This window comes from Agelaius tricolor, unplaced genomic scaffold (assembly GCF_023055355.1).
Source record: "Agelaius tricolor isolate 1412-34295 unplaced genomic scaffold, bAgeTri1.0.p SCAF_6, whole genome shotgun sequence".
Taxonomy (NCBI): Eukaryota; Metazoa; Chordata; class Aves; order Passeriformes; family Icteridae; genus Agelaius; species Agelaius tricolor.
In genome coordinates, this window is record NW_027269266.1 from 4174529 (window position 1) to 4187000 (window position 12472).

General features: G+C 43.9%; 1 protein-coding gene across 1 annotated transcript in view; it reads right to left on the reverse strand.

Annotated features, from left to right (window-relative positions):
* PRKAG2 (protein kinase AMP-activated non-catalytic subunit gamma 2) overlaps positions 1-12472 on the reverse strand; it is a 217303-nt gene that overhangs the window by 165826 nt on the left and 39005 nt on the right. The window lies entirely within an intron of this gene.

The following is a 12472-nucleotide window of genomic DNA, read 5'->3' on the forward strand; positions in this document are numbered from 1 at the left end:
GTCACGGCCAGGTTCGGTTCCCCGCCTGCAGAACCGGCCATGGGCTCGGTCAGAGCCCGGGCATCACGGCCAGGTTCGGCTCCCCGCCTGCAGAACCGGCCATGGGCTCGGGCATCACGGCCAGGTTCGGTTCCCCCTCCTGCAGAACCGGCCGTGGGCTCGGTCACAGCCCCGGGCATCACGGCCAGGTTCGGTTCCCCCGCCTGCAGAACCGGCCATGGGCTCGGTCACAGCCCCGGGCATCACGGCCAGGTTCGCTCCCCCGCCTGCAGAACCGGCCATGGGCACGGTCACAGCCCCGGGCATCACGGCCAGGTTCGGTTCCCCCTCCTGCAGAACCGGCCATGGGCTCGGTCACAGCCCGGGCATCACGGCCAGGTTCGGTTCCCCCTCCTGCAGAACCGGCCATGGGCTCGATCAGAGCCCGGACATCACGGCCAGGTTCGGGTCCCCGCCTGCAGAACCGGCCATGGGCTCGATCAGAGCCCGGACATCACGGCCAGGTTCGGTTCCCCCTCCTGCAGAACCGGCCATGGGCTCGGTCACAGCCCCGGGCATCACGGCCAGGTTCTCTCCCCCGCCTGCAGAACCGGCCGTGGGCTCGGTCACAGCCCCGGGCATCACGGCCAGGTTCGCTCCCCCGCCTGCAGAACCGGCCGTGGGCTCGGCCAGGGCGGGAGGGTCATTTAGCGGCGTTTTGGGTGCAGGATGCTCAGGGGGCACGGGGGAAGTCGGAGGGTTCAAATAACTGCAGGCGGTTTTAATGAGATCTGAAGGGAGGAAAAAAAAGATCCCGTTCTCAATAGCAGAAGTTTCAGATGACTGAGGCTGCGTCTGCATCAGTGTCGAATACCTTGGGGAAGGCAGCACAGAGCAGCAAATGCATTTTCAAGGCTGGAGTCTCTGCTGCTCCATATCAGCCCTATTCCCCACCTCACCACAGCCCCACTTTGTAGCTGCACGAAAGTAATTTTATTTCTCTGTGCTTGTTTTCCCATCTGCAGCATGAACAGGGGATGACTTGGCTAACTTTTTAATTTATTATAAAGACCTCACTGGGAAAATAAAGTGCCTGAGTACAATGTATAACCATCAAAAGTATCACCATCCAAAAAAAGATAACAGCTATTTTGAAAGGGCACCACATGAGCAAGTGCTTAGCAGAGCAATGCAAACTCTCCCAGTAGGAGCTGAGGGATGGTGGGGATTTCAATTTTCTTCTTCATCAAGCTAAATCCCTCTTTTATAACCCCATTCAGCATTGATTACTCCACCAACCAGTCTCACAGTGTCCTTCACTGGCAATGAAATTGTTCCCCAGACCATGGGGACACATCCTTGGCCAGGATGCTGTCGAAGGCTGGCTCAGATGAGGACACCTCTGCTAGAGAAAAGCCAAAGAAAGCAAAAGGCAGAAAGGTCATCCCTGCAGCTTCCAATACTTGAACAGAGGCATCAAAACACCATGCAATGAGCTGACACCTCTCTGGAGAAACAAGTGGCCAGATCTTGAGCCACGGAGCATTGCTAGTCCTTTCTTGGTCATCTCAAAATACCATTTGTGATGATCTGTTGAAAAACTCCCTTAGAGGGAGGGTTTGCTTTAATTAATGACTCCAGGTCACTAAACCACCTGATCAGTGGAGTGGACTTGGCTTACACATCACTCTCAGTCTATTCACCCCATTCACCAGATGATGCTGCACCCTTTTGCAAGAGGATGCAGGGAACACCAACCTTAATTCTGCTACATCAAATAACAAACCCCACTGAGGCTGGGCAGTACTTCAGCACCAAAAGGATGAGGTCCAGGTGACACCCCTCATGTGCCAGGCACACAGCACACCCTGGGAACCATCCACTGCTCTCTCCTCCTTCAGTGTGCTAAGTGCCTCTGATAACACAACCCCCTTGGGAGCAAAAAAGCTGAAAATGGTACATAGTGTTCACTCACAAATGGCAGCTATTACTTGAATCCTCTCAAGACAAGATCACAGGCAGCACTTTTTAGCAGAAACATGCACAAATATTTGGTGTTTAGAAGATTCGTCCCCTGCTAAATTAATATTTTATGCATGCAGAATGTACAAGTAGTTTAGGAAAATAAACAAGCTTCCTCTTAAATGCTGTTTAAGGGGTACAAGAGAAACCAGTCAACCAGCTGGAGCAAGCAAAACACATTTTGTCTTTCCTCCTTGAGCTGTAGGAGAAAGGAAGGAATCTGTGGCTGACCTAGAGAGGGTAAAAGGGAAGATTGGATTCATAGTGGAATAAAAAGGGTTGTCCTGCAAAGCACAGTTCAGATCAAATGCTTCTCTGTATAGGTAACTTCTAAGGATTATTCAGATTAGCAATGAGATCAAACAAAAAGGGGCATTAACAGCCAGGGAAATGTCCCACATCCCTAAATCATCCCCTTTAAATCATTCTCAGTTCGATGTACCCAATGCCAAGAATCATACAGACCTATTAAAGTGTTTTAAAAAAAAAATCTGAAAATGGTTTCTGGTCTCAAAGTCTGATTGGCACAAATTCCACCTCAAAAACATGCCTTTTCCTCCCCCACCTTTGGATAAGGAGTGTGAAACAGATTGCACAACTACATCTCAGATAGGCAGAACAGTTAATGGTTTAGATACCATTTCATAAATATTTGCTGAACTGGTTTTTGGATTCTGTCCAGTTTCTGACAACCATTAAAAACATTGAATAATTTGCCATTTTCTTTCACCCTTCTGGGGTGAAAAATAGGCAGAGAGATTTTATTGCTGTAATTTCTTACCATTATTTAATGACTACTTGTATTTATGTTGATGTCTCCTGCCAAAGAAGCCCAAGTGATTCTTGAATCTACAGGCTTGAGTTTTCCAAATCACATTTATGTAAATATTTATATATTCTTTATTAAATATTCCTATACTGAATACCTGGGCTCATATGTGGCTGCACAAGCAAGTGGTGAAGATCTGAGAGAAACCAACCAATTTCTGAATAAATACCTTGTTTCACATTGGGTTTCAAGTGCTTGTGCTCTATCAGAGATGCTGAGGCTCAGTGACTAAAAGCAGCAGTGAGTTACAGCACACCATCTAGCACAAGATGGTGCAAAAAGGGAAATCACACAAATCAAGTTATTTGATGATGTTTTCAACCACACTTTGCTGACAAGTTCTAGGAGTCTCTATGAACAGGGATCCAAAACTCCAGCCATTTCCTTGCTTCCTTACATATCAAGGACAATTCAGGAGGTTCCAGAAAATGCTTTATATAATCAACTTTCCATGACAATAGATTTTTCAGATATCTTCAATTTTTTCCCCCCAATTCTTAAGTCCTTGCATCTCAAGCTCAGCAGTCATTATTCATTTTATAACTGCATGTCTTAAAAAAAAGTTCCTTTTAGAGCACTTCTAGATCACTCACATATTTGGACTAACTGTAGGATTCTCACACTTTATCAGGCAGTAACTCTGGAGGGAAAACAAATCACCAAAACCTGCTTGTGCCTTGGACTGTGAATTACACACTCACCTATGGCCCAAAGACCAAACTCTGAGCAAAGCAGATTTATGACTGTCACATTTTTACCAGAATAAAGCTACAGAATTCCCTGTCCAGCTGAAACAGGCGTTGTTGTACTGGTTTACTTTTCCATTTGAAGAGTTTGGTTTTTAAAAATTCAGAGCCAGACCCCTCAATCAGCTTCAGATTTGACTGCACATAATTCCTGCACAATTTCCTTGAACTGTTCCAAAACACCAACTCAATTTCATCCTTTTAGTCCAAGTAAAAGCCTAAAGTATCATAAATTTCTATCTGGCAGTACAGCAACCTTCTGCAATTTCCCAGAGGAGACAGAAAATGTCTGGCTATTGGTTGTTTTTATTTATATTCCATAATTTTCCACAAAGATATGGTGGGTTTGTAAGTACTACATAAATTAGATGAGTTCATGGGGCCAGCTTCCATTATAGTTTCCTTTTTCTTATGAGGCAAACAGTGCCTTGAAATCAATGGAGCTTCTCTCTGTGAAGACACCATTTCAGAACACAGCAGATACAGCAATTATTGAAGTGCATGGTGAGCCAGAGCTCTGCATGGCAGGGCAGGGCTTTTGTCCACTGTGTAATTAAGAAAGATTTTTCATATTTTTTACAGCCAACACAGCCATCATATTCATGGTTGCCCTATCCCCACTCCTACTGAGCACGAGCAGCAACCAAAAGAAACGTGCAACACAGATGTGGAGCCTCCAGCCAAGAGGCCAAAGCACCTGGGCAATGCTCAGATGAGAGAAGCAAGTCCTTGAAGAGCAGGGAAAGCCACAGCAGCAGCTGGGAGACCAGCTGAGCCCAAGGGGAAGATGAAATGGGGAGAAAAAAATCCTAAACTGCACCATAAGACACACCAGCTCTTAGCGGAACAACCAAAGTTGTCTTTCAAGAGTTGATGTCGAGCAAAGGGCAGCTGTGATCTGTGAGAGTTGGAAAAGGGAGTACAAGAAAAAAACCAAAACATTCAGCCCCCAGAGTAAGAGGTAGGGATGAACTGCAGAGTCCACCCCACCCAAATCAGGCAAAACTGCAATGCAGGGTGATGGAGATGGTACAAAATGGAAAGAGAGAGGAGCAGAGAAAAATATCCCATGACAAAACAAAATCCACAGTTTACTCCTTTTTTCATCTCAAAAAGCCATGATTTTTTCCTTGCATTTTTTCAGCATGATCTACCAAGCAATGAACCAAGTAGCTGGGATTCCTGACTCACTGCTGACGAGCCAGAAGGAGAACATCCATGTGAGAAACACCAAACCCCAGTGAGAAATCACCCCTCTCTCCTGGGGGAGGGAGCACCCTGCCAGCCTCTGCAGTGAGGATGGATCACACTGCACCAGGGATGCCTCAGCCAGTTTGGGTACCAAAAACTGGATAGCTGCATTCTCAAATCTAGTTCTTTAGCAGAGAGGTTTTTCTTTACAGAGAGGTTTCTTCCCACTGTATTTGCATATATAGCCAGATGCAAATGACATTGAAATGATGAGGTGTTCATACAAAGGCAGTACTGGAGGCTGCCCAGCACCCTTGTGCCTGCTCCACATGGACCCCACTGCCCTTCCCACCTGTCTGAATCTCACAGATAGAGGGATGGAGCCTCTTTCCTGCATCATGGTGGGGAGGAAGGGGTGGAGACACTTCTGGAGAGGTGCCAGGGCAGAGCTGTGCTGTGTCTGGGGTCAGTGGAGGTCTCTGGGTGCCTGGGGAGAATTACAAAGTCTGAGCTAGGACACAGTGTTCAATAACTCAGGGAGTGAAGGGCCAACACTTTGAACTATAATCCTCTGTGGGGTGGGTGAAACCCATCAGAGATGTCCTGATCTATGAGGATGAATAAACCAGAGAGCAAAATTACTGTCAGGAACCTGGTGGTGCCTCTATGGTGTCTCATTCAGCTTTGCTTGAGGCATTTTGAGGGGCTGCCACACTGGTATCAGTGATGATCTGGGAGGTTTTGAATCAGTAGCAACTGGTGATTCAGGATGAGCAGATTTAAACACTGTGGACTAGCTCAGAGCCCCCATTGCTTTTGTTCTCTACAAAGACACTGAATTTTAAACGTTTTGAAGGACACGGGATGGGTCTTACCTTGCTCCTACTGTATCCCTTAAGAGCTTGGATGAAAATACCCTTTTCCAGCCAGAAACAGTCCCAAAAGATAGTAGAAGAGTGATACTGCAGCATTTAGAAATGGGAGATAATCACTGGGAAGTAGATCTGGTGGGTTATGGGTAAGAATTCCAACCAGGGGCTTCAGCATAAAATGCTTTTATATCTGTATGCAAAGGCTATTGGGATCTATAAAAATGTGAATTCTGCAATATGGCTTTCAGCTTCACTGGTCCCAGAGTGGGATCTCTGAGGAGCAGCACTTCCATGAGGACACAGCAGTGGCCACCTGGATGAGTGGAGATGTCTCAGCTCTGCTGCTGCCTCCTTGATCTCTCTGCCTTTGTGCTCCCTCCCTTGGCAACACACACACTGCTCACGGGGGCTGTGGCAGCAACAGAGATAGGGGTGTCAGTGCCAAAAAACCAGGAGAACAGGGTGAAAAATGAGGCAGGAAGGAGAAAAAAGGTGGTGGCAATTAGCTGCACATAAACCCAGCCACACCTGAGCAGTCTGTAACATTTTAAGACTGGTTAGAGATTGTGGTGGAGAACGTGCAATGCTACAGCACATCTGCAGCTCTCAGGGGAGCACTAATTATTTACCCAAAAGAAAACATCCCACTGCAATAACATCACAGGACACCCATCCAGGAATTAAGATGCCCTTGCACGCTCACAGCAAGTTTTATTTTCTTTTAACCTCATGACTTAGGTTTGACTGTTGTGGTGGATGTTGAGTTATTTCATTGAAGTTGTCCCCGTGCCTGCAGGGCCCAGGTGAGTTACTCATGTCCTCACATCTTTGTACAGCCTGGCTAGGGACAATTTGTTCTTCAGGTCAGGGATTCTGGGCTTTCTAAGGCACTCTGTGCACGTAGCAGCTTTGCTCTATGTAGGTTTTACCTTTTGTAGGTGTGCAATAAATAGTAACCATTAACTCTGAATTGAAGCAAGGGCCCACCTAGAAAAGGATAAAGTGGCTGCCTACAAACAGGAATGAACAGTTAAAATATCATCAAAGGTTTAGAAGCTGAAGTACAAAGATCTCTGCTGGTATCAACTGGCTGTTAGAAAAGAAAAAAGGAGGTAAGAGCACCTTGCAGCATTTAAAGTAGGTCAGCACTGCCAGAAAAGAAATACTTTTATAAAATATCGTGATGCAGAAACCTGACACAGAGTTACAAATTCACCAGAAAGAACTTGTCAGCTTAACCAAAATAGAAATAAATGAGTTTATCCACTCAATTTAATGTAGAGACATGCAGCAGTTGGGGCTGATGAAATGGGTACAAGCCACATCAGCACTTGCAGGCTGGCATGAACACGCTAGGAATAGTCACATCCACAGAATTATGCTGGATGCCATTGGGATGAGCAGCCAGACTTTCAGGCTGTAACTAGAGGTGATCTCAGGGATTTCTGGAACACAGATGGACCATTTCCCTGAGAGTTGCTCCATCCACTCACTCCCTGGGCAGCACTGGTGGCTGCCCAGCTCTCAGGAAGGTGCCCCACAGGGCTGGTGCCAGAGCAGACACATCACACAGGGCTGCTGGCATCAGCTCCCCTCTGCTGCTGCTGCTGCAGCTCAGGGACCTCCCAGCAGAGCCACATCCCCTCCCCAAAAGGATGCAAATGCTCAGAGGCAAAGCCCCCCTGCTCCTTTGTGGCACCCACAAGCACAGTGGAGCCCTGTGGTGATGAGCTCTGAAATAAATGCCATCCATGATAAAAGTCCAGTGTTTATTTAACTGCCAGAGGCAGTTCTGGACATAGGATGCACCCAGTGAGAGCGAAGTTATTTTAAGATCAAATATTTGATTATCACCACAGGCACTTATTTACAAAAAAGAAACCAAAAAAAACCAAAAGCAAAAACAAAATACCAATCAAGCAACCAACGAAATGAAAAAAAAATAAACCCATGTAAGAGCATATTTAGGTTTTACTTCCTAATTTGGTCATGTAAATAATAATTTAAAGTAATCTACCCACACTGGAAAGAGAAGTGTTCTCTCAAAGTCTTTCACTGCAGAGAACAGCACTTTAAAGACATCCTGGACACAAAATTTGCCTAAAGAAAAGTGAATGCAATTTGATTTTAAAGAATTCAACTAATAAAGAGCCAACAAAATTTTTAAAAATCAAATACAAAGTACGGAAATATAAAGATCAGATCAGAAGGAACACTTATGTCAATTTCTGCAGTATTCTGGTTTTAATTTGGTTTTTTTTTTTTGTTTTCTTGGGTTGGGTTTTTAAAGGTAAGACAAGGTGCACACAAAGGAATCACTACAGTGTGTATAAAAAACAGACTTTTTTCACTTAAGAAGTTAATGAAATAATTTAAAAGGGGAAGTCTTTTAAAGGCTATAACATTTATATCTCACAAAAAACAGGGTCTAAGCTGTCACTAAATTAATTTTATTATACTGTGACTCTGGTTAACAAGAGTAATAACGTGTGTGAATATATGTACATCTATCTGAGAAAATACACACACACATATATAAATACAGACACATGCATAAAAACTACTGTTGCAGGTGAATATTTTTAGTTCTTCCCCCATTCCATGGCCTCCCTGTTACATCCACAATTTAAATGATGAAGGATGACTTCGTGGTTGAGGTTGGCAGGGTACCCACATTCTATTCCCAGCAGACAAATTCCAGCAAGCCCTGAAGGCTGCTGGGTCTTTTCTCTCAATCATAGATTGACTAGATTTGTTTAGGAAGAGTTAATTTCTTTTTTTTAATACTTTCAGTATTCAGTATTTTCTTCCAGAACTGGAAGAAAAAGCAATGATTATTTTTAAACTTTGAACATTTGACACAATATTGACTTAAACACACAAATGAAATGGCAGCAACAACTACAACCTACACACAAAGCATCATTTGTTTGATTCCTCACACTGAAGTTGTCCTCCACAGATATTTGGGCTTCCAAACCTGCCCCAAACACCCCAGATTCCACTGGGGATGGAAGCCTCAAATCTGTTTTGGGGAGATTCTATGAATTATGCTGAAAAAATACTGAAGATTGCAATCAGAACATTAATTACATCATATCAGTTTAAAAGATCAACCAATTTTATCCAAGACATAGAATTGCCCAAGTTGGAAAAGACCTCAAAAGAGCATCCAGACCAACCTTTCATGGAAAGGGAGCCTAGATGAGATTATCTAGCAGCCTGCCCAGTCACATCTTGAAAACCTCCTGGAAAGAGCAATCCCATACCTCAAATACCACATTTCTATAGTGTTTGTTTTGAGCACTGTGTTATAGTGCTGCACTGGGTAACAAAAGTCCAAAGGCTTTTGAGCTGACAGAAATTCCCTGTGAGTGCCCAGCCACCCCCTCCAGCTGTCGGCACCAGAGCAGCTCCTGAACAGGAACACATCCCATAAACAGCAGGATCATCTGTTTTGAAGGTTGGAGACTGAAATCTTGTTTCTTGGCAACATTCAGTAATTCAAAGCACATTCTTATGTGTTTCATTAAATGCCTTTTTCTTCCTTTTGTAGTACTTTTGAGCCTCTACACGTTTTCCAGTGAGAACAGGGCTGGTGGACATGGGTCCCAGTCCCAATCTCTGAGTTGGCTCCCAACATGGACCTGGGCAAAATTGGGCTAATATAAGATCTAATAACACTTCCACTGATTTATCAGCAGGAACCAATCTTCCACACCAGGTTGTGCAGCCACATTTGCAAAATGCAGGAGTATCAGTTTAGAACAAGCAGGTACACCCACAACTCTGCTTTATTTATCATGAAAAGGAAAAAGCATCAATGGTTGTTCCAAAAACTTTACTGTTGTCATTTCTCCCCTCCTGGCTGGTCTTTGTTGTTTTTTTTTTAGACTACACTGTATTCAGAGGTGCCACCTTTTAACAGAACATACAGGAACAAGTACTGTTCAGTGAAATTCTGATATGGAGATAATAATATGGCATTAAATAAGGAAGCACCAAGAAACCTGAGAAATCATTTGGCTACAACACCAGCATTAAGTATGACAAACAGCAGCTTTGGATCTTGATCAACAAACAGCCAGTGGTTGAGGGCTTTGCAAACAACTCCAGAAAGGCTTTCAACCTTGCCCTTGTTGTTGGATACCTCTGTAGAGCTCCTGCCAAAGATAATCCTCCCCTACAGCCCAGAAGTATATTCCAAAAAGAGAATTTTATTTACTTTAGGATATGTTAATTACTATTTGTATGTGTTATTAGCAGCAATTTCTTAAGAATGCACAAGTTGTCAGCTATTTTGAAAGGGAAAAAAAGGAGGAATTGCAGATACAAAATACTTCTGTGTTTACCCTCTCCTAGTACTTGAATTAAAACATTATGAGTGTGGCATAATATGCCAGCTACAATGCCCTAAAATAGAATAAACATTTCCATCCACATACAGCTCAAGATATTTGTTTCTCCAGGACCACTGCCTCTCTTGATTGCAAAGCAGCTTTTGAAAACAAGATTTCTCAGTCCCTCAGCTTTCCACTTGAATGCTTCAGAAATATGCCCATTTAACAAGTTGCAGGAGGACCTTGGGGACCTCCTGCTGAAACTCTGACAGCACACAGACATTGTAATAAACTGGCTTCCACCTCAGCTAAAGCTTTTTTACAAAAGGTTTTTCCATACAGAATTCATTCCTTGGTGTTCAGAGTTTGATTACTTCTCTTCAGAACATCAGTAGAGATCTCCACTGAAAGCTTAGCAGTAGAGACTATATCTGGGAAAGGAGTAAGAGAAATTACCTAACTTGAACTTTGCAGTGCAGCCTTTCTCTGCCTTTGGAAGCTAAGCTGTGAAGTCAGATTTTTGTGTAATACACTGACAACATCTCAAGCATCAGTAGAAAAGGAGCTAATTTGGTTTATTTGCTCTAGGACAGGAAGAAGGGAAGCAGAAAGCATCTGGAAGAAGAAAATGAAAGCCTTACAACTGCCTGGAAAACACCATTTCAAATGCTAGATTTCAAGGTCACGGAAGGAAGTGACCACTGACTGGACTATATTTAAATGCACTGTGAAGCTCAATACTGTGCTTATTTTTAGGTAAGAATAATAACTATTCCCCTTTCTTCTGTACAAACTTATTCCTAACAGGCATCCTGTCCAAAGAGCCATCCTGGACAACTCCTAACACTGACAGGAGCACAGGATGGGGCTATGTGGCTGCCTACAGGAACAATTCTTTTTCCTACCACCAAAGAGATATCAGCAGCGCATTTCCAGGATGGAGTTTCCTTCCCCAGGTCCAAGTCCAACATCTGCTCCAGTCAATGATGATCCAGATGTTGTGTCAGAGACTCTAGATTACATCCCAGCTGAAAGGCAGTCAGCCAGTATCCCTCAAAATGTCTTAGCTGTACCCTGTGGTAATTTTAGCTGTGGTCTTGCCCACACAAGCATTTCAGAACCATCCAGAGAAAAGTGAGCACCAGCAACATCCACTAGTTAATGGTTAATCTTTCTGAATCCATTCCTCACTTTGGTTTTACAAAAATTAAGAGGTTTATCTAACTTAGTGCTAGAGTTTGAGCTTCATGTACTGAAAGGACAAGCATAATGTTCTTGAATGAACTGATTGTTGGATCACTGAGAAGAAAAGGTGATTCACATGCTCGAGGTTAAAACAAATGGAGTGTCCAGGACAGAAAGGATTTTCTCTTTTTTCTCCTTCCTTCCTTCCTTCCTTCCTTCCTTCCTTCCTTCCTTCCTTCCTTCCTTCCTTCCTTCCTTCCTTCCTTCCTTCCTTCCTTCCTTCCTTCCTTCCTTCCTTCCTTCCTTCCTTCCTTCCTTCCCTTCCCTTCCCTTCCCTTCCCTTCCCTTCCCTTCCCTTCCCTTCCCTTCCCTTCCCTTCCCTTCCCTTCCCTTCCCTTCCCTTCCCTTCCCTTCCCTGAAAGTGTTTTGTGTGGTTGGTTTTCATCTTTTTATGTGTGGTTCCATTTCCAGGGCCATTTCAGAAGATTACCTAACAAATCCTTCCTGCTGGGAGAGTAAATTTCAGAATAACAAGCTGGTAGCAGTCTTGATTACTGCAGCCCCTTTCCTGCAGCACATCATGGTGGTGGATTTTGGTTTCAGAGACTCTCTGCTGAAGTTGGGACATGCTCTGGACTGTAGTGGGTCCCTGCCTGTAATAAATGTCCTGCAGATCCTTGTAGCATGAAACCTTTGGAGAGGGCAACTGCCAAAGCTGACAGAGGAGCACCTCTTGGAAAGAACTGGTACCAGTCATGGAAGAAAAAGCAAACACAGCACTTCAGGGATGTATGTCCAAGTTTCTGTCTCTCACAAACATCCCTGCACACACCCCACCAACATGCTCATGGCAACCAGTGCCACTGCACACAGAATTTTTGATACATTCATTTTGTTGTCCTAAGCAACCACCAGATCAGTCTGTTCCTCCAGATGTAACCACAAACATTCAGCAGATTAAACTAAGCTCTCTGGCCAATTTAATGTCTTTCTTTTTTTTTCATTGTGGAAATGAGGTAACAGGACAATGCAGAGCAGTCCATATTGATCTTATCCCACTACTAAATTTCTTCAGTTTATGAAAATCTCTAAGAGGTAGTTTCTGTGTCAGCTACTCAGAAAGCTGTACAGCAAGTCAGTGCCTCTAATACATTACAAAACTAGTTGTAAAGTCATATGCTTGATGTATGGCTTCAGCTACAGCCACATGCTCAAAACAAGGATTGCATCTGAATCTAGTATTTTGCAATTGCTATTTTAACAACCTGTTTTAAGTTGCCTTCATGTCTTGCCAAACTGTAATGAGAA